At 35.2% G+C, this 24,481-nt stretch overlaps 1 long non-coding RNA gene across 1 annotated transcript; it reads left to right on the top strand.

Moving 5' to 3' along the window:
• Window positions 1-10,894: 10,894 nt before the first annotated feature.
• On the top strand, window positions 10,895-19,616 carry LOC149807449 (uncharacterized). Its single transcript, XR_016422652.1, has 2 exons — window positions 10,895-11,280; window positions 15,169-19,616. It is a non-coding gene; the product is annotated as an uncharacterized LOC149807449 (long non-coding RNA).
• Window positions 19,617-24,481: the final 4,865 nt, after the last annotated feature.

Here is a 24,481-nt window from a genome sequence, read left to right as displayed (position 1 = left end):
TCTTTTTCTTCCCCCCTCGGCTTCTCCTTCCTTATATAAATATCTAACCATGACGCTACCTAACACAGGTGGAATAGTAGAATTTCGCTTTAGTGGTATATTTGTTTTTGTGATTGCAATTGCGGGTTTCATTGATATTGTTCGTGTTACTTCGTTATTTAGTGCGTTAATCACGTGAGGCAATCTTGTTGCCCAATCGTGAGATCGTTTATCTTGGATAAATTCGCGCGCGTATTGATATCCAAATAATCGTTCCGCTAGTGTTTTATTGAATCTTTCAACGATAGCCTGATTACGATGAACACCAACTATGCCACGTCGGATTTTAACATTATTCTTCTTCATCAATGAAGTAACCGCACCAAGGAATTCTCGTCCTGGATCAATCTGGAGAAGCTTCGGCCATGTCAATGGAGATCGTGAGTAAATTTTCTCAAATGCCTTTGAAATTTCTGTTGCTGTTTTATTCGATAGTGGTTCCGCTTCTTTGTATCTGCTAGCAATATCAACAACCGTTAATACGTACTTGTATGTAACTCCGTCAACGGTATCGTGAGGAAGAAACATTAAATCAGCCTGATGAACTTCGTTGGGTACGCTGACAGAGAAACTCGCGTACGGTATTTTTTTAGGAGGAGGAAGATACAATTGCCAGACTGCCTGTTTCGATAACCACGATTCAGCAACGGATCGTTTTACTTTTGCGGCTTTGGCGAGTTTGGCAATTGCTGATTTTCCTCGCCAAAATCCTCGCGGAGAATAATATATCTGCTCCATTATAATCTACCAGCGCCGAATACTAATTTACCTTTCATTCCTAATTTCACCGCTAAAGCCGCCGCATGCTCCGCGAGACTTTTATTGGGAATCTCGTTTATTGCGTGAATTAGCTTCACATCAGCGAGATGCCGTTGTTGTAAATCAGCGTTACGATACGCAAGATCGTGATAGTAGCATGCTTTATCGATAGCATTTACTGGTTCCTCGCCGGGATTTGGTTGGCTATACTCATTTAGTCTGATATCGAGTCTTGTTCCGGGTCCGCAGTAATTGTATTTTGGCAGATGTTTCTCTCCGGGATATTTTGCCCAGGGAGTTCCGGGTAATTTTGATAAGAGGGATGCAATGTCTCCTCCGATTCTTCTACTTTTTTTTTTACAAATCTAAACTTGCGAGTCTTGCAAACTACGCATTCGCCTTTGATTGCGTTCCTGTTGTTGCGTGTGACGATTTCGATTGGATTTAGCGTAGCAGTACGAGTGCGACACTTAACACAATATAGATCCATGTATTCTAGTAACATGAATGTAATTGATTTTTCGGCCACGAAGAAACGTGAGCAAATAAAACACACCGCGGCGTTACCAAATTCGATAAGAATGATAATCATTGGCCCGTCGGGATCTGGAAAGACGCAATTGTTGTTAAATTTGATTATGCGATGGCTGAAATGGGATAAATTGTATTTGGTTGCACCATCTGTTGATGATCAACGATGTTATCAGGTATTAAAAGAATTTAGCGATAATACCGACGAAGGCACGATAGAATTTATCACAGACATTAATGAAGCTCCATCAGTGGAAAATTTAGACGGCGATGTTAATAATCTCGTCGTTTTCGATGATGTGATGCTGGATAAGCAAACTAATCCGGCTAGGATATTCTCGCGTGGCAGACACAAGAACACCGATGTTATTTACGTAACACAGAGATATACACAGATTCCGAAAGTTATTAGAGACAATTGTAATATTTTATCGGTATTTAATGGCGTTGACACTCACACGCTGAGAAATATTCATCAGACCTGGTGCAACGGCGATATGGACATAAACAAATTCAAAAATTTCTTCAGCCACGCCCAGGCAACACCGCATGGTTTCATCACGATTAATCTTCATGATCCGCGTAGTAGATATCGAATCGGTCTTGATCAAATTTATTCATAAAATTGCAGCCTTTTCCTTGCGTGCACACTCGACACCCGATCTTTTTCCCACCCCCCACCCCCTAAAAATCGTATTTTTTCCTTGTCCAGAATCATTGATTTTGCACACAAAAATTGCACTCTGGGTCGAATTTACGCAAATTATTTTTCGTAGGAAGGTTTATTTCTGCATTCTGAGGCTTCTACGGAGAAAGTTCTCGTAGGAGGCTTTATTTTGCTGGAACCGTCTGGTCTGTAGAACTTCCCTGCTGCTCACTTATAATTTGAAGTGGATGATATTTACTTAATGGCATGATGAGAGAATGTGATAATTTGTAATATGTATTGATGGCTTAAAAACATGTTGACCCAAATATTTGTTCATGTTGAATGAAGCATGGTTTGTTGATATCCCAAACCATTCTTTATGAAAGATGTCTTATAAATTCACTGTCCATTTATATTATAAATGCACAAGACTCAAGACTGCAAGCATTTTTGTTCATGTCCAGCAGAAAGAACAAGTTAGGCATGGCAAGGTCTGACTGAAACATACTCCTGTCATATCAAACTAGTTCTTTTCATGTTTTAGAAAATAACATGAATGAGGATTTATATTGATTACATATCCTCTTTGTTACACTTTCTGAATGGCTTTAGCTTTACTGTATGAATAAAATTCGAAACAAACTCAGACTTGTACTGCATCTAAAAATATATATGCACGGGTGTCAATGAAGGCACCTGGGTAGATTGAATCAGTGTTCATGATATGGAAATCTTGAATGTTCCAGTGAATGCAGGAATCTTACAGACTAGAAATTATGTTATACTCGCTGTAGCCTTTAAGGTAGTACCACAACTTGGGGAATCCGTTATTATAGTGGATGTAGGATAGTACCGAAACTTGGAAAGTCCATTATAGTGGATGTAGGATGCTTAAAGACTGGAAATTATGTTATAGTTGATGTAAGATACTTACTGACAGGAAAGTGTGTTGTAGTGGATGTAGGAATAGGGATACTTACAGACTGTAAATCATGTTATAGTGGATGAAAGATAATTACAGACTATTAAAAATAAGTAATGAACTCTGATATAGTGGATGTAGGGTCCTGACAGACTGGAAAGAATGATATAGTGAATGTAGAATACATGCACACTGGGATATGTGTTATAGTGGATGTAGGATACTTACAGACTGGAAATCATGTTATAGTGGATGTAGGATACTTACAGACTGGAAACATCTTATAGTGCAAGTAGAATATGTACAGACTGGAAAGCATATTATAGTGAATGTAGAACATGTACAGACTTAAAAGCATGATATGGTGAATGTAGAATACATAGAGACTGGAAAGTATATTATAGTGGATGTAGGATTGGTACAGACTGGAAAGTGTTTTATGCTTGATATAGGATACTTACAGACATTTAAATATATGCAACAAACTATGTATGATAGGGTACATGTACTAAGAGACTGAAACTATGTTATAGTGGATGTTGGATACTTACAAACTGGAAAGCATGATATAGTAGATGTTGGATACAAACAGACTAGAAAGTATACTATAGTGGATATATGATACTTACAGACTCGAAATCATCATATAGTGGATGTAGGGAACCTACAGACTGGAAAGTATGTTATATTGGATTTTGGATACATAGAGACTGGAAATTGTTTTATAGAGAATGTATGATACCTTAAGACCAAGAAGCATGTCATAGTCGATGTATGATTATAATTAGACTGTAAAAGATGAGTAATAAACTCTTTGTGATAGTATTTACAAAACCAGCGTTAGAAAACTGGTCATGGCGGAACTATATAATTTGATGGATATTGAAAGAAAATTGGTAATTTGGAAATCAATATTCCATTGAAAATAAAAGTTTGCATTGATGATTATTGGAGAAGGTTTTGTTTATAAAAATCACATTAATCTCACACATGAAAAGAGGTTTCATAACAAGGTTTTTGAATCACAGCAAAATCCAAACAAATTTGCTATAGCAAGTGTCACCTTGATGTAATTATATAATGATCTGATTATACATTTTCCTGCCGATAAAGACAACTTGACAATAAAGTGTACCTTGATGTAATTATATAATAACCTGATTATACATTTTCCTGCGGGACCCCGAGTGGTCTAAAGCGCTCACCATTCCGGATCACTGCCATCTCACCTCTATCTGCGTGGGTTCGAGTCCAAGGCACAGCCTGCGTGGGTACGTGGGAAAGCCTGCCAGTAGCTTCTCGTGGGTCGGGGTTCTTCCCTGGGTTTTCCAGGGTTCATCCTCCACCAGTTATACTGGCCGCCATGTATAGCCTATCTTGTGCTGAAAAATGTCGTTAAACCCTAGAAAAACAACAAAACAACAAAAAACATTTTCCTGCAGATAAGGTCTTTCATGCTCCATATGCAGGTGTAATGTATTTAAAAGGTACAAAATGAGAATCATAGCAAATAACTTGTGCATGCATATATCTCCTTTATGTTTTCATATTTGACTGAAAATATATTTTCACACCTTTTAAAAATTGTTTTAAAACCACGCATTTGCTTTCCTTATGCAAAATGAACATATTTGCACACCATAAAACTGAAAAGTAAGCGTGGAGGCAAGATTTTGTAAAAGTAAAGAAGAATTGTAAAATAATATAATTTTGTTTAATGATGTTCCTTTGAATTTATTTCCAGTATTGCTTGTTTCACTCAAACACATTCTTTAAAGATTATGAATTCAATTGTGCTTTCTGATCAAGGCAAAAACAGAACACAATGAACTGTGTGTTAAATACGATGGATGTGTAACAAAAGACTCATTGAGGAGCATACAGTGAATGGCAAACTCATACCTTGACTCAAATCCTCTTGACAGTCTTGAGGGCATGGATGATTTGTTGTATGCTCAAGAAAAAATAGGACTAATTAGTGTGGGACACTGTGATATCTTAATAAAGATAATGACAGGTGCAAATGTATGAATAGGATAGATGAAATACACAAAACTACCAAATATATCAAAGACATCTTGGAAAGCAGAATTTCAAGACCAGGACAGCATCCATTCTAGGCAGGAGAAGAGTGAAATATCCAATCTGAATACTTACACTTGAAACCAGGACAGCATCCATTCTAGTCAGGAGAAGAGTGAAATGAACTATTGAATACTCACACTTGAAACCAGGACAGCATCCATTATAGTCAGGAGAAGAGGGAAATATCCAATCTGAATACTCACACTTGAAACCAGGACAGCATCCATTCTAATCAGGAGAAGAGTGAAATTTCCAATCTGAATACTCACACTTGAAACCAGGACAGCATCCATTCTAGTCAGGAGAAGAGTGAAATTTCCAATCTGAATACTTACACTTGAAACTAGGACAGCATCCATTATAATCAGGAGAAGGGTGAAATTTCCAATCTGAATACTGACACTTGAAACCAGGACAGCATCCATTCTAGTCAGGAGAAGAGTGAAATTTCCAATCTGAATACTTACATTTGAAACCCAGACAGCATTCATTCTAATCAGGAGAAAAATGAAATTTCCAATCCCAATACTCACACTTGAAACCTGCACAGCATTCATTCTAGTCAGGAGAAGAGTGAAATGTCCAATCTGAATACTTACACTTGAAACCAAGACAGCATCCATTCTAGTCAGGAGAAGAGTGAAATGTCCTATTGAATACTCACACTTGAAACCAGGACAGCATCCATTATAGTCAGGAGAAGAGTGGAATTTCCAGTCTGAATACTCACACTTGAAACCAGGACAGCATCCATTCTAATCAGGACAAGAGTGATATTTCCAATCTGAATACTTACACTTGAAACCAGGACAGCATCCATTCTAATCAGGAGAAGAGTGAAATGTCTAATTGGAATACTCACACTTGAAACCAGGACAGCATCCATTCCAATCAGGAGAAGAGTGAAATTTCCAATCTGAATACTCATACTTGAAACCAGGCATGCATTCATTTTAGTCAGGAGAAAAATGAAATTTCCAATCTGAATATTCACACTTAAAACCAGGACAGCATCCATTCTACTCAGCAGAAAAATGAAATTTCCAATCTGAATACTTACACTTGAAACTAGGACAGCATCCACTCTGGTCAGGAGAAGAGTGAAGTTTCCAATCTGAATATTTACACTTGAAACCACGACAGCATCCATTCTGGTCAGTAGAAGAGTGAACTGTCCTATCTGAATATTCACACTTGAAACCAGAACAGCATTCATTCTACTCAGGAGAAGAGTGAAATTTCCAATCTGAATTCTGACACTTGAAACCAGGACAGCATCAATTCTAGTCAGGGGAAGAGTGAAATGTCCAATCTGAATACTTACACTTGAAACCAGTACAGCATCCATTCTAATCAGGAGAAGAGTGAAATTTCCAATCTGAATACTGACACTTGAAACCAGGACAGCATTCATTCTAGTCAGGAGAAGAGTGAAATTTCCAATCTGAATACTCACACTTGAAACCAGGACAGCATGCATTCTAGTCAGTAGAAGAGTGAACTGTCCTATCTGAATACTGACACTTGAAACCAGAACAGCATTCATTCTACTCAGGAGAAGAGTGAAATTTCCAATCTGAATTCTGACACTTGAAACCAGGACAGCATCAATTCTAGTCAGGGGAAGAGTGAAATGTCCAATCTGAATACTTACACTTGAAACCAGTACAGCATCCATTCTAATCAGGAGAAGAGTGAAATTTCCAATCTGAATACTGACACTTGAAACCAGGACAGCATTCATTCTAGTCAGGAGAAGAGTGAAATTTCCAATCTGAATACTTACACTTGAAACCAGGGCAGCATTCATTCTAATCAGGAGAAGAGTGAAATGTCCTATTGAATATTTACACTTGAAACCAGGACAGCATCCATTCTAGTCAGGAGAAGAGTGAAATTTCCAATCTGAATATTCACACTTGAAACCAGAACAGCATCCATTCTAGTCAGGAGAAGAGTGCAATTTCCAATCTGAATACTCACACTTGAAACCAGAACAGCATCCATTATAGTCAGGAGAAGAGTGAAATGTCCAATCTGAATACTTACACTTGAAACCAGGACAGCGTTCATTCTAGAGAGGAGAAAAATGAAATTTCCAGTCTGAATATTCACACTTAAAACCAGGACAGCATCCATTCTAGTCAGGAGAAAAATGAAATTTCCAATCTGAATATTCACACTTAAAACCAGGACAGCATCCATTCTAGTCAGGAGAAAAATGAAATTTCCAATCTGAATACTCACACTTGAAACCAGCACAGCATCCATTCTAGTCAGGAGAAGAGTGAAATTTCCAATCTGAATACTTACACTTGAAACCAGACAGCATCCACTCTAGTCAGGAGAAACATGAAATTTCCAAACTGAATACTTACACTTGATACTAGGACAGCATCCATTCTGGTCAGGAGAAGAGTGAAATTTCCAATCTGAATATTCACACTTGAAACCAGGACAGCATCCAATCTGGTCAGGAGAAGAGTGAAATGTCCTATCTGAATATTCACACTTGAAACCAGAACAGCATTCATTCTACTCAGGAGAAGAGTGAAATTTCCAATCTGAATTCTAACACTTGAAACCAGGACAGCATCAATTCTAGTCAGGAGAAGAGTGAAATTTCCAATCTGAATACTTACACTTGAGTCCAGTACAGCATCCATTCTGATCAGGAGAAGAGTGAAATTTCCAATCTGAATATTCACACTTGAAACCAGGACAGCATCCATTCTAGTCAGGAGAAGAGTGAAATGTCCAGTCTGAATACATACACTTGAAACCAGGACAGCATTTATTGTAGTCAGGAGAAGGGTGAAATTTCCAATCTGAATACTTACACTTGAAATCCAGACAGCATTCATTTTAGTCAGGAGAAAAATGAAATTTCCAATCTGAATACTCACACTTGAAACCTTGACAGCATTCATTCTAGTCAGGAGAAGAGTGAAATGTCCTATTGAATAATTACACTTGAAACCAGAACAGCATTCATTCTAATCAAGAGAAGAGTGAAATGTCCAATCTGAATACTCACACTTGAAACCAGGACAGCATCCATTTTAGTTCATCCTAATCCAGGTAGTGCATGTTCTTGTATAAAGTGTACTCATGCAGCTCAAGACGCTGATCAAGGCCTGTGTTGTTCTCTTGCTGTAGTATATATTTATATGTGCTGTCACATGCGATAGTGACAACTCAAGGTATGTATATTCCCTTACTGTAATATTTGCTATTATGCATTGCAACTCAAGGTCTGTGAGTTTTAGTTAACTGCAATAGAGACCTAGATTTGCTTGCATTTGTTGCTCTTTCATTTCGAGTTCTATGCTGTTCCAGACCTGCCAACTCTTACGATTTTGCGTAAGTCTTACGAAAATTACCTTTAAAATACGGACTTAGGTCATAAAATCAAAAACTACGGAAAAATGATTATAAAATCCAGAAAATTTGTTCATCCATGTTTGATTTGGATCCTGAGTTCATATTAGAAATAGTGAAATTGCTTGGGGAACCATACTAACTTTACTTCAGATGTTGTCTGTATGATCCAACTGTTGATTCTAGAATTTAAAAAAAAAATGGTGTCCAGCAAGCGATGCATGTTTAAAACGAAAGGGAAAATAAGCCTCTTGAAAAGCATTAATAATCAACACGGGAAAAATAAAAATGGATATTCAGATTCTTGTGAATAAAAGCTGGAAGGGACACCACTATGTTTGTTGGACATCACTTGCCAACTTGAGTATGACTGGTGGCGGGAAATATGATTGCCATTGTCATGTGAAATGGAAAATGTATTTCCAGGATGTACTTCAAGTTGAGAGACAGCAACAAGCCATTGAGCTGCATAGGGTTGGGAACTAACATTTGTGCACTATACTAGTGGTAAATAAAGTTTACCCGTATTTTACAAACTTTTCAGTTGAACATAATGTTTATCTTCACTGCTCATTCCGAATACCGAACTTTTTATTTTTTTATTATGTTTTCCAGCTTTACAGTTAACACTTTATGATATTTTGTTACACCTTACTGAAAACTGGTCGAACTTACAGAAAAAAAATAACTGCTTTACTGAGACAGACTCGTCAGGTGTGGCAGGTCTGACTGTTCAATTACTGTTGTGTACACATAGGTCTCCAGTCACATATTGTACTGGCTACTGGCAGATCATGGTCTATGCAGTTCATGTACTGCAGTGTAGACCTTGATCTATAGTGACTTCACATTTTGTTCTGGCAGATCAAGGAATATATATATGATGTTCATGTATTGCAGTCCACATGGAGATAATTAGTCACAATTTGTACTGGTTGAACATGATCTATGTGGTTTGTGTACTGCAGCATAGACTTTGATCTATAGTCACATTCTGTTATGGCAGATCAAGTTATACGTCTATGATGTTCATGTATTGCAATGTACACCTAGATCTGTAAACACATATTGTAATGGTAGATCAAGGTCTATGAGGCTCATGTACTGTAGCATAGACTTTGATCTGTCGTCACATTTTATTATGTCAGATCAAGGTATACATGTTTGATGTTCATGTAGTGCTGTGTAGACTTTCATCTGTAATCATATTTTTACTGGCTGATCAATGTATACATGTATGATGTTTATATAATTTAGTGTAGACCATGATCTGTACTGGCAGGTCTAGGTCTGTGCTTTTCATGTATTGCAGTGCAGACCGTGATCTGTGTTCACATTTGGTATTAGCAAATCAAGCTCTATGCTATTCAATTACTGCTTTATAGACTTTCTTATTGGTTTTTACACCATTCACTTGATTTCAAGATTATTGACAAATGACTCAATACTTTACTAGGCAGGACTTCAACAGAATTCACTTGATTTTAATACTAATGACTTTTACTACTTTACCAAGCTTCTCTACAATATGGATTTTGACAAATCTGACTAGATTTCAATAATTTTAATTAGTGACAATAGATCAGTTTTTCAGGTTCACAGCCACACATATACACACACAACACCATCTAGTGGCCTAAAGAGCCGTAAAATCTATGTCTGATTTTGGATCCCCAAACACCACGTAATGGCCTAAATAGCTGTAAAAGTTCTGATTAGACCCCCAACACCATGTAATGTTCTAAATGGCTATGGATTGTTTTCAGGGACTTCAAGATTGTGTACGCAAGTACCAACCATGCAATGCGCATGCAATTGTGCCACCATTTTGAGTCCTAACAAACTTTTGTCAACATTAGACATCACGTATAGTCAAGATAAATATCTGGTTTAATTGTAGATGAGGATATTTACTTCATCGAAATGATACACAGATTATACTTGAAATAAGTGCCCCCCCATAGTACAAAAGACAGAATAAAACTGGAAGTTCCCTGGCTTATTATTTGTCTAAATATGTGTTTTAATCATGGTAACGGATTTGCCATACCTCTGTGCATGTGTATGCAATATGCACAATGATGTAACATATAATTGTAATTAATATGCATGTAAATGGCCATCACAAAGATTGGTTAGTACAGAACACTATTTGGAGCAACAAATTAGTATTCTCATAAATATTAATACTTTACAATGTATTATTCCCATGAATATTAATACTTTACAATGTATTATTCCCATGAATATTAATACTTTACAATGTATTATTCCCATAAATATTAATACTTTACAATGTATTATTCCCATAAATATTAATACTTTACAATGTATTATTCCCATAAATATTAATACTTTACAATGTATTATTCCCATAAATATTAATACTTTACAATTTATTATTCCCATAAATATTAATACTTTACAATGTATTATTCCCATAAATATTAATACTTTACAATGTATTATTCCCATGAATATTAATACTTTACAATATATTATTCCCATAAATATTAATACTTTACAATTTATTATTCCCATAAATATAACTACTTTAAAACATAAATAGTTTGTAGTTACTGTTTTTCTTAGGGTGGGTGGTACTGACGGTGATACTTGCACAGGGCAGCATTTGATCATATGCAAATTTGCAACAGCCTTGTGCATATCTATATAACATGTAACTGTATGTTCTATATACATGTATTTAATATGCAATTGTGTCCAATATGTATTTATTATGCATATCTTTGCATCATGTACATGTATGAAGTATACAGATGAGGGTAACTTATGTATTTTCTAAAGACCATACTCACTTTAAAATGGTATTCATTAACTATTTCAGTTTGCAAAGGCTTTTTGAGGAGGAGTGATCAGAAATAAAGAACATTTACCATCTGATAAAACTGAGGTATTTATTATAGTCCAAGAGGTGATACACACTCATTTAATAATTATTGTACATTATGAATTCATATACCTTCTAATAACAGTGTTCCCCATCAGCTGTCGCTATGCATTATTTACATAATCCACGCTTAACATTTGGGGTAGGGTATGGGAGACCGCCCCTCAGTAGAAATTGTCTGGCATCATCTCTGATTGACAGCAGGCAGACTTCCCGATTCAGCTTTTGAAATTTGGCTATAAAACTTGAGAATAATTGGATTTTACTCAAAGCTAATCAAGTGTTGTTATTTGTATTATTATGTTTAAAACTTTAGCATTAAAGGTTTATATGATAGTTTTGTACATTACATCAGCACTACAGTGGCTATGTGGTGCCAAGTAAAAGTAAAATTTGATAAATATCTGCCTGATTATTGTCTCAGTGATATCTATATCAATGGTTAATTACCGTTATTTGCCTGATGGTTGTCTCAGTCTTATCAGTATCAGTTGTTAATTACCAGTTATTTGCCTTATCCTTATCTCAGTGGTATCAGTATCTATTGTTGATTACCAGTTAATTTCCTTATGCTTATCTCAGTGGTATCAGTATCTATTGTTAATTACCAGTCATTTTCCAGAAGGTTGTCTCAGTGGTATCAATCAGTGTGATTCTTAATACAGATATAGCATACATAGAACATTTGTGTTAAGTTTTTGTTAGAAGTACCTGATTGTCTGCTGTACTCTTGAGCATATATAGATCCTAATTTCAAAGAATAACTCTACAATTTTGCCATAAAGCACAAAAGAGTGTGACAGCTAAATCCTGTACAATAACTGCAGATGTATATATAAATTCAAAAGCTAATTACGGCGTGTAAATATTAATCTTGTTCATCTCCAAGATGTTCAAGAGGAACCTAGCACATTATTAGAAGACTAATGCTTTTCCCAATATAACAATGACATAAATCTGTAAAATAAGTACATACTAATTCATATAGTGTTGTCTCCCTTCATCCTTACTACATACCTGTCCTTGACAATAGTTTTGGCATTTAGTCTACATTACCCACAACCTCATGATGGCATTAGTCACATGTCAGCTTTCAGGACCATATGTTGTCATTCCCCATATTAGGTGTACTAAGATAAATTGACATTGTATATAACATATGTCAGCTTTCAAGACCATATGTTGACATACCTTATATTAGGTGTACTAAGATAAATTGACATTGTATATAACATATGTCAGCTTTCAAGATCATAGGTTGCCATATCCCATATTAGGTATATTAAGATAAATTGACATTGTATATAATGTATGTTAGATTCAAGACCATACATTGACATACCCCATATTAGGTCTACTAAGATAAATTGACATTGCATGTAACAGATGTTAGATTTCAAGACCACAAGTTTACATATCCCACATGGTGTAGTAAAATGAATATACATTGTCAAATGGAGCCTAATATGCTAACAGTGTAGTAAGTGCTAATGGAATTACGCTATAATTTCAAAGTTTTTGTACTTACATTCAAGCAACAAGTCTGGGAAAAACCTAAATTGTTCAAAACTGTTAACTTACGAATCATTTCCTTTTGTAATGCATCAGTGTTGGCAGGATAGCAAACATTGTGAGATGAGTAGAATTTGTGAAAATATGGCTGTTATCTACAGGTTTGAACAAAGTATAAAGAAAATTTCTCCTACGTCATTTAAGGTGTGGATTTTAGATGTACACATACATTTATTTTAACCCTGATCAGTTTTCTTGGCATTGATTTTATTATAGGTCAAGTAGAGAAGTGGAAGTGTTGTGGTCTAATATGTACGTGTTATGTGCATGTGTATATACCTTGGATTACTGCATTAATTGTCAAGCTGGAGTGATGTGAATCAATAGATATGTGTCCATATGTATATACCTTGGATAACTGTATTGATTGACAAGCTAGAGTGATGTGATTTAATAGCTCTGTGTCCATGTGTATGTACATTGGATTACTGTGTTGATGGACAATCTAGAGTGATGTGATTCAATAGATCTGTGTCCATAGGTATATCCCTTTGATTACTGTGTTGATGGACAAGCTAGAGTGATGTGATTCAAAGGCTCTGTGTCCATATTTATGTACATTGGATTACTGTGTTGATGGACAGTCTAGAGTGATGTGATTCAATAGATCTGTGTCCATAGGTATATACCTTGGATTACTGTGTTGATGGACAAGCTAGAGTGATGTGATCCAGTATGTCAATGTCCATGATTGTATTGATGGATAATCTGAAGTTATGTTATCTACCATGTCTGTGTTATATGTATGTGTATGTACTTTTGATACCTTGTATTAATGACAAAGAATGTGGTGCAGTGATTCGGTCTGTCCATTACTTGTCCTGTTTCTCATGATGACCTCAGTTCTCCATTACAATTACTTTCACCAGACTCTACATGTAATTTGTTCTTAATGGAAGAAACAAGGCAGTTGATCTTGAGGTCAAAAGGTCCCAAATCAAGTCACTCGGACAAAATTAAGGATATCTCACTTCTTGACTTTCTGCTTCACAAAAGTTTATGGATGACTTGCGTGATGTTTATTTGAGAAAACCTACTGAATCTGATGGGTAGAAGGTCATACATTTAATTTAGAGGGGTCATTGGTCTTGTTCAATGACTCACAGCCAGATGATGCAGATCAAAATCCTACAAGTCATTTTGGTATTTTTCATCAGCAAAGGGCTTTATTTCCATTGCCCCAGCAATTCCTACACATAAAAAGGGCTAAGAGCAGTTTGAGTGTGTTTGTTGCAATGTTCCATTCACTGTAAAGCACCTTATGGTAGACTCCTTTTGTCTCCAACCTACATGTGATCATTATTACAATGTTCAACACATGACGAAACTTCTTGATAAAGTAAGTGTGACATGTGTTTAAATTTCTTGAAGGAAGTGATCAGGTATTCTAAGATATAGTGTGTGTGCAATCCTATTTATTTTAAGCATTTAGAACCAACATTTGTACTGTTAATTACTCTTACATATATATATATATATATTGTATTATCCAGTTACTGTTAATATACATCATTTATATCCCCTGTTGATCTGGAACCTTCAACTATTATCACCATACCATTGTTTTGTTGTGTTTTTTTTACCTCAATTGCTTGTTGGTAAGATATCTTTCTGATGCATACTGTTTTATCATTAAATCTTCTTGTGGTGCTATTTGGCCTTACAGTCCTGCTGTGCCATAAAATCCACAATCAACCAACCAGATACAACATATCAGATGACATTCCTTTGTGATACATCACCTTGATAATGTACAGATAAACCCATGGTGTCCACCTAGGTAATATATTAACCAGAATGACCATAAATGCAGTGGCTCAGTGGTTGGCATGCTGGACTTACAATTGAATGGATGAGGGTGCAGCCCTACTATTGGATCAGGCCGTAATCAAATGGATAAGGGTCCAGGCCTACTATTGAAACAGGCCTGGTCAGTTACTTTGGTGTGTCATTGTGAAAAATGCTTTCTTACAATTGCCTCAGTGCAAAAAAACCTACTGGGGCTCATCTAAAAAATACAAACAATACTTATTGACTTGTGTTTGTCTACGTGGAGGTGTGGGTGTGAAGACTTTACAATTTTCTGATGTATGGAACTGCAGTAAACATGTTTTTTGCATGGATTGGTGGAGTAGGTGTGTGGATTGTACAGTTTGCGCATGAATGGAACTGCAGTATAGAAATGTGTTTGCATGGATTAGATGGACTAATTGACTCTAACATTAAATAGGTGATTAGGTGGATAGATAAGTAGGTGGGTGGGTATACAGGCACATGATGTAAAATGTACTGTCCTCTCATCTTTCTTGTTTTGTTTAGGTGGGAAGCAAACACGACCTGGACAGTTCCAGATAATGATGTGGTTGACAATATTCCTCAACATTGGTTAGATGGACGTAATCGGCTGCCTATCAGTTTGGATACGCGTACAATTCAACCACAGATTATATAGACTGCATACAGTAAATATACATATACCGGTGGAAACGGCTGTGTACTTTTCATTTAATAGACTGCATACAGTATATATATATATATATATATATATATATATATATATATATATACAAGCACCTGGTGGAAACGGCTGTGTACTTTTCATTTAATACACTGCAAACAAAACATATGCATACACCCGGTGGAAACGACTATGTACTTTTCATTTATTGGACTGCATACAGTATATATACAAACACCTGGTGGAAACGGCTGTGTAATTTTACATTTACTAACTGCAAACAAAACATATGCATACACCCGGTGGAAACAGATGGTTACCTTTCATTTATTAGACTGCATACAGTAAATATACATACACCCGGTGGAAACAGCTGTGTACTTTTCATTTATTAGACTGCATGCAGTAAATATACATACTCCCAGTGGAAACAGCTGTTTACTTTTCATTTATTAGACTGCATACATTATATATACATACACCCGGTGGAAACAGCTGTTTACTTTTCATTTATTAGACTGCATGCAGTATATATACATAACACTCGGTGGAAACAGCTGTGTAATTTTCATTTAATATACTGCATACAGTATATATACATATACCTGGTGGAAACAGCTGTTTACTTTTCATTTAATAGACTGTATACTGTATATATACATATGCCTGGTGGAAATGGCTGTGTACTTTTCATTTAATAGACTGCATACAGTATATATACATATATCTGGTGGAAACGGTTATGTAGTTTTTATCTAATAGACTACACACAGTACTGGTAGATATACATACACCTGGTGGAAACGGTTGTGTATTTAGTGACATTTGTTTTGCAATTAGTATTTCGCATTACTATTTATCAGTATAATGTATGATACATATTCAAGACAGTATGCACCAGTATTTCTCATTAATTTTCAACATTATAATGTATGTTATATATTTCAAGGCATTACGAAGCCAGTATTTCTCATTACTATTCAATTTTATAATGTATATTATATATTTCAAGGAAGTATGTAACAATTACTTACAAAATGACGTGAATCAATATTTTAATTATTGTTTGTGCTTTATATTGATAGCATGTAAGAAATGTTTGAACAGTTTTGTTTTACCATATCATGATGTATTCATATCAAGTAATTTCTAGATTTCAAACAAATTCTCCACAATATTACATATTAGGATCATGCAAGTTCTATTTACACATCATTACTTTAAAAAGAAGAAAAGATCAACATGTGCTGCATAACCCATTTCTGCAGCTGTCTTAGTTGCCTTTATAGGCAATTATATTAATGGGAAAATGTAATTATATCGATGGGAAAATGGCAAATACATTACTGGTAGTGGGAAAATGGCAATCAGTGTAAAATCGCAATTATTTTTTAGTCAAGTAAGGGGACTTCTGTTAATTGAAGAAATTATATTAGTAGAGAAATGGTTCAGATAAATATATGAAAAAATTAATTTTCTGGAAACAATGATTTGATATATGGTGGCAAGATAAGTAAATAAATACATTATGAATGGAATTCTGGTAAGAATTGATATATGAGACTACTTTTTACTTACTGCCATGTTTACTAGCATCTTAGTAATTTAAAACTGGATAACAGGTAGCAAGTTAAACATATCTGCAGGTATAGAGTGTAAATGGATAACAGCTAGCAAATTAAACATGTCAGCAGCTATAGGGTTTAAATGATACCAGCTGGTAAATTAAAAATGTCAGCAGGTATAAATAGATAACATTCCAGCATGTATTGAGTTACAGCTGGCAAGTTACAAATGTCAGTAAACCACTCCTAGTGGCCTAGTGGTTAGAGCCCTGGCCGAGTCATACCAAATACATACAAATGTGGTACTAACAGTTGCCTCGCTTGGCGCTCATCATTAAGAGGTTAGTGTTAGGACTGGTTGGCCTGGTGTCAGGTTAATATGACTGGGTGGTACATCATGCTACATGTCTGCGGCATGATGCCCCATTGCTAGACATCACTATAAACTGCCACACTGCAGACATCATAGCGATGACTTAAACATTGTTAAAGCTACATTAAAAATCCAAATCACACACACACACACACACATAAATGTCAGTAAGTATAGAGTTTGGTGGATGATACTGTTAGGGATGGAATGATACATATAGTTATTGTTAAAGTAAGCATCTGTTCATCAACATGAGTATAGTATGTTCTCTTTAGCATTGTGGATAGTTGTTTCCTGTCAGTCACATATAAGCAATAATCGAGGTTTGAAAGTCAAGTTAATAATGCAGTGTCGACACTGGCAAATTGGGACTTTTCATTTTTAGCTTGACATTTTACCTTCTATTATTGGTTAATATGGTATTAATGCTATTATTCCTTGTTGATTTTTTAATCTGAACATGTGTGCAGAGTTCGAACCATGATTAGCAGAATGTTGTCTTTTGACAGCTCATTGATTTATACTTTAATTTATGTTTAAGCAAGGGCTAAAGTTGTACTCACCTGCCTTTAAGCATATAATGCTACGATAATGTACATCTCTTAACCTTTTTTCCACATGATACATTCAGTTCTACAGCACATAACGCTACCAAACGTTGCGGATACCTTACACTTTGGAATAAGGACAACAACATTTCATGACCAAACATGAGAGTAATCAGGATTGAAGAAAAACCAAATGACATCTGGATTTTGTATTGGGGTCAGGAACGAGATACTGACTTTGAGGTCGAAGGTTATAGTTAATGAAACTATAAAAAAGATTGGTTTCTGCACAGCGGCATTTACAGACTAAATGTATCACTGATCCAGACCAAACTTTGTGAATAAAATGCAGTTATAATAAGAAAGAAGTGTGTTGATTTTATGGTCATGAGGTCATTCATCACGGTCATTTTGGACAAAGAAAAAAGGGTTATGCACAATCATTTAAGTTCTCCATCATGTACCTTCACCACAGTTTGTGGAAGACTTCCATGTTGTGTAAGAAAAGAATTTATTGAGTTTTGGATCAAATTATTGGTGGTCAAGATTACTGTGGCGGATGGAAAAATATTTGTGCATAACAACTTCAGTTCTAGGGCAAATCCCTTAACCAAAAGTGTGTGGCTGGCTTTGATTTAGGGCACAGGAGAGACTATTAACCTGGTAGTCAAATGATGAAAGTACAAGGTCATTTTCTTATCTCAGAGGAAATTGGATTTTACAGAATAATTTTTTGAAGGTGTGAATAGCTTGCACATTGGTTAATAACAAGGCAGCTTAGTGATCAGGGATCATAGTCATTTCAGGCATAATAAAAAGGTAATGTTTCTGCACAGTACCTTTAGTTTGATACTGCATACATTGACTGAGAATCTAGGTCACTGAGATCCAGTTGTCAATAACCTCCAAAGTCTACCAAGTCTGATCAGCATAAAAGACGATTAAACACGAGGCTGGCATATAAAATGCCATTCACGATACTGTACTTTTCTCCCAATATATTCTTCAGAAAAGGGTAGGTTTATATTGTGTGCTCCATGCCTTGTGTATATAGATATTGCCAAATGTTAACCATACTTGCTGAAAGTGTGACAGTCATAATATTTGGTTTACAATAACTTATATGATTAATAACAGTGAATATATATATATATATATATATATATATATATATATATATATATTATTCTGTAACAAATCCCTTTAGGAGAACATAGTTATATGTGCATTTGAATTGAATAAGTAAAAGTGATTATATCAGTGTGAATTAACAACATGGAAATAGCAAATTTGAAAATGCTGGGATGTATAATATACCTTAGTTAGACTTGCTGATTTTGAAAAATTTATATAGGAATTCATGTATCAACATATTTCATTTTGTATGTAATATGATAAACTCTTTTCATATGCCACTATACCTTGTGTATTCTATGAACACTTGTCATGTATCACCATACCTTGTGTATTCTATGAACAATTGTCATATATCACCATACCTTGTGTATTCTATGAACACATGTCTTATATCACCATACCTTGTGTATTCTATGAACACTTGTCATATATCACCATACCTTGTGTATTCTATGAACACATGTCTTATATCACCATACCTTGTGTATTCTATGAACACTTGTCATATATCACCATACCTTGTGTATTATATGAACACAGGTCTTATATCACCATACCTTGTATATTATATGGACACTTGTCGTATATCACCATACCTTGTGTATTCTATGAACACTTGTCATATATCACAATGATATCTGTGGATTATTATATAATTTTGAATTAAATTGAATATGTCCATGTCACCATGATTTATATCGATTACTACATCATTCTGAATTACATTGAATACATCCATATCATTAAAATCAGAAGTGACGAAAGGTAAATGTGAAATTTAGCTCGTTGGTTTTCTTCTTGGATAGACAGCTGTGGATGGACAGTTATTAGTGTTTCCTTGGATAGGGAGCTGTGGATGGACATTTATTGGTGTCTCTCTGGATAGACAGCTGTGAATAACTGTTATCAGTGTCTCCTTGGATAAATAGCTGTGAATGAACTGTTATTAGTGTCTACTTGGGTAGACATATGTGAATAAACTGTTATTAGTGTCTTCTTTGGATAGACAGCCATGGATGGACAGTTATTAGTGTCCCCATGGATATACAGCTGTGAATGAACTGTTATTAGTTCCTCCTTGGATAGACATCCGTGGATGGACAGTTATTCCTGTCTCCTTTGATAGACAGCTGTGAATGAACTGTTATTATTGTCTCCTTGGATAGACAGCTGTGAATGAACTATGTCTCCTTTGGATAGACAGCCATGGATGGACAGTTATTAGTGTCCCCTTGGATAGACAGCTGCAGATGGACTATTATTAGTGTCTCCTTGGACGGACAGCTGTGGATGGACTCTTTTAAGTGTTTTTCATTGATGGATATACACCCAATGATCATTTGCTTATTGTTTGTTTCCGCAATAACAATTTTGCTCCGTGACAAATTATCTAATTTAAGTTTTATCAAACTATATTTTTATGCCTCCAAATATCCCAAGAGAGGAATATAATATGTTGCCAAGGTCCATGCACATATCCATGCATTGTTTACATCATAAATCACAAATCCCATAAAATGGGCATGTAGTTTTACCCATGTTCATATACACATCCATACATTGTGTATAACAAAATGCCACAAAAAAGAAAGATGCATATAGTTTTGCTGGTGTTGTAAACATGCACACACACACACACACACACACACACATATATATATATATATACATCGCATACTCCATGAAGTGGGCATATAATTGGGTCCATGTTCATGCATACATCTGTACATTTGAAAATCGTAAATTACATACACAATGCAATTACCATAAATTAAATGATGCAAGATGCATATAGTTTTATCCATGTTCATACGCACATACATACATTGTATATAACATAAATTACATATCCTGTGGAAGGTGCATATAGTTTCCCCTTTTTCATAGGCAGATACATTCATTTGGTACATATTAAAATGCATATCCAGCGCAAGGTGCATGTAATTGTGCCCATGTTCATACACACACCCATATGCAGAGTACATCATGAATCTTTGATTACATATCCCATGGAAGATGCATATATTTTCCTCATTTTCACAAGCAGATAGATATATTTGGTACATCATAAATTGCATATCCAATGCAAGGTGCATGTAATTGTGCCCATGTTCATACTCATATCCATATGCAGTGTTCATCATGAATATTTGATCACATATCCCATGCAAGGGTCATATAGTTTTTCCCATGCTCATGCATACATACATGCATCTTGTACATCAGAAATGACATATCCAATGCAAGATCTATATACTTTGGCCCATACACATTCATACATAATATACGATATGAATTCGTTTTGATTCAGTAATTGTTTTCAAGACACATTTGGTCTGTACCATATATGTTATGAAGTTTAACATGGGAATTAGTTACTACATGTTCAAAGCTTAACACAGGCATTATCTAGTTAAAGCTAACTTTTAAAGTTCAATGGGTCATTATCAAGGCAATGTTCAACGTCAAGTGGAGAACTGTACCCTGTCCACATTAGAAGTTCATCAGTGCAGTTTGAGCCAATGATTTTTGAATGAAGCCATATAGTCCGGGGCATTTGTCATACTGTTGAGGATTGAACTAGCATTAGCTGCCGTTGTTAAACATGAAACAATTAAAAAAATTCCTTTACGCATTTAAAGTTACAGTGGTGAAAATTATATATATATATATATATATATATATATATATATATATATATATATATATATATATAGCGATGAAGACACTGGACTTGTTGCAATGATTTAAAACATTCCTCTATCAGATATTACTGTAATGAAGATAATGAATTCATGCTGTGAGTTGAAACATTCCTCTAAAATCATTAAAACTTACAGCGATGTAGATAATGTAGTCATATAAAAAGATACACCTAGGATACTCAGACACTAATGTAGTCATATAAAAAGATATACATAGGATACTCAGACGCTAATATAGTCATATAAAATGATACACCTAGGATGCTCAGACACTAATGTAGTCATATAAAAAGATACACATAGGATACTCAGACACTAATGCAGTCATATAAAAAGACAAACATAGGCTACTCAGACACTAATTAAGTCATATAAAAAGATACACATAGGATATTTAGACACTAATGTAGTCATATAAAAAGATACACATAGGATACTCAGACACTAATGTAGTCATATCAAAAGATACACATAGGATACTCAGACACTAATGTAGTCATGTAAAAAGATACACAGGATACTCAGACATTCGACAGTGGAGTATCAGTAGTTCAGATGGTAAAGAGTCGGATTCTTAATCTGAAGGTTTCAGGTCGGATATATGCCCTTACCAATCTTGGTTGGTTGCCTCTGTATGTTTTTAAAAATGGCACTTGGCTCTCATTCGTTGGGCATGAAACAGTCAATGCCATGCTTATTCATGATACACTAAATAGTATGCTAAAGCATGATACAATCATTTGCATGCTTAGGAATGGTACAATCAATGTTACACTCTGGCATGATGCAATCAATGATGTGGTTATGCATGCTGCATTAAATTTTATTATTAGGTATGATACAGTCAATGCTATAGTCCAGCATGATGAAATAATTTCTACATTTCAGCATGTTGCAATAAGTACAATGCTAGGCATTATATAATGAATGCTATGCTCAGGCATGATACAGTCAACGATATGGATAGTCAATGCTATGCTTAGGCATGATATAGTTAATGCTATGCTTAGGCATGATACAGTCAATCCTATGTTTCAGCATGATAGTCAATGCTATGCTCAGGCAAGACAGAGTCAATGCTGTTCAGGCATATTACAGTCAATGCTATGCTTAGGCACGATGCAGTCAGTGCTATGCTAAAGCATGATACAGTTTATGCTATGCTAAGGCATGATACAGTTAATGTTATGATTCAGTATGATATATTGATTGTTAAGTTTAGGCTTGATAAAATCAGTGAACTGCTTAGGCGTGATGCAGTCAGTGCTCTGCTAAAGCATAATACAGTGTATGCTACGCTAAGGCATGGTAAGTTGATGTTATGATGCAGTATACTATAATCAGTGTTAAGCCTGGGCTTGATAAAACCAGTGATATGCTAAGGCATGATACAATCAATGATATGCCTATGCATGATACAATTAATGATATGATTAGGCATGATACAGTCATTGTTATCCTTGGACATGATGCAATCAAGGGCATGTTTAGGCATGATACAATCAATGATATGCTTAGGCATTATACAGCAAATGCTATGCTCAGGCATGAGAGTCAGTGCTATGCCCCGGCGTGATGCAATCAATGCTGTGCTTAGACATGATACAATTAATGATTTGCTTAGGCATGAATTAGTCAATGCTATACTCAGGCATGATACAATCAATGACATGATTACACATGATACTGTCAATGATATGATTCAGCATGATACAATTAATGCTATACTTGGGCATGATACAATCAACGTTATGCTTGGGCATGATACATTAAATGCTATGCTTTAGTATGATACAATCTATTAGGTATAACCTCAGTCTTTAATGGCATGATACAGACAAAAAGTTAAACCAATCGGTTATATTGAACCTCAGTCTATAATTCAGAAGTACTGAAGTAGAGTTTGAAGTACAGTCTAAAATTCGTTCCTAAATCCAACACATAAATTATCTTGCACATGTTACTTTAGAACGCTTTTGACATCAAATGCCTGTGAGACCACTGTACATTCATGCCAATCATGGATTTAACCACACCACAATGAACATATCCAGTGAGTTGTACCAGTGACCATAAAATCATTACAAATTTATCACGGTATTTCACAGATTGGGAAAGGAATTTGTATGTATTTACTATGACATATCACAGTTACAGTTTACTGGTATTACTGATGCAAGCAGTAGTTGAAGTTTAAGTAATAGCTATATTTGTAGTCGTAGTGTTGTTAGTTTAAGACGAATTTAGTATCAATAGTTATTCCAATTTGTAGTGGTAGTTAAGACGAAGTTAGTATTAGTAGTTGTGGTAGAAGTCGTAGTGGTAGTTTAAGACGAAGTTTGTATCAGTAGTTATATTATCTTAGTGATAGTTTAAGACGAAGTTTGTATCAGTAGTTATATTATCGTAGTGGTAATTTAAGACGAAGTTTGTATCAGTAGTTATATTATCGTAGTGGTAGTTTAAGACGAAGTTTGTATCAGTAGTTATATTATCGTAGTGGTAGTTTAAGACGATGTTAGAGCCAGTAGTTACGGTACTAGTACTTTAAAACGAAGTTAGTATCAGTAGTTGTATGAGTCGTAGTGATAGTTTAAGACGACGATAGTATCAGTAGTTATAGTAGAAGTGCTGTTAGATTTATAACAGCAGGTATAATAGTGATAGTCTTAATAGAAGATGAAGAATTCACATGGTATCAACATACAGTAGTGGTATTAGTAGTTGTAGTTTATTTAGAACTACTAGCAATGGTGTAGGTACAAAAACAGTCTTAGAGCTTTCAGGTAGAGAATGGTCGACAAATGTAATTTTTATATGACATTTTTTGAAGCGTTAAATTATTT

This window comes from Sinohyriopsis cumingii, chromosome 1 (genome assembly GCF_028554795.1).
Source record: "Sinohyriopsis cumingii isolate HCF-2022 chromosome 1, ASM2855479v2, whole genome shotgun sequence".
In the NCBI taxonomy this organism is placed as follows: Eukaryota; Metazoa; Mollusca; class Bivalvia; order Unionida; family Unionidae; genus Sinohyriopsis; species Sinohyriopsis cumingii.
Note: the sequence above shows the minus strand (reverse complement) of the source record. Positions and strands in the feature narration are given on the sequence as shown.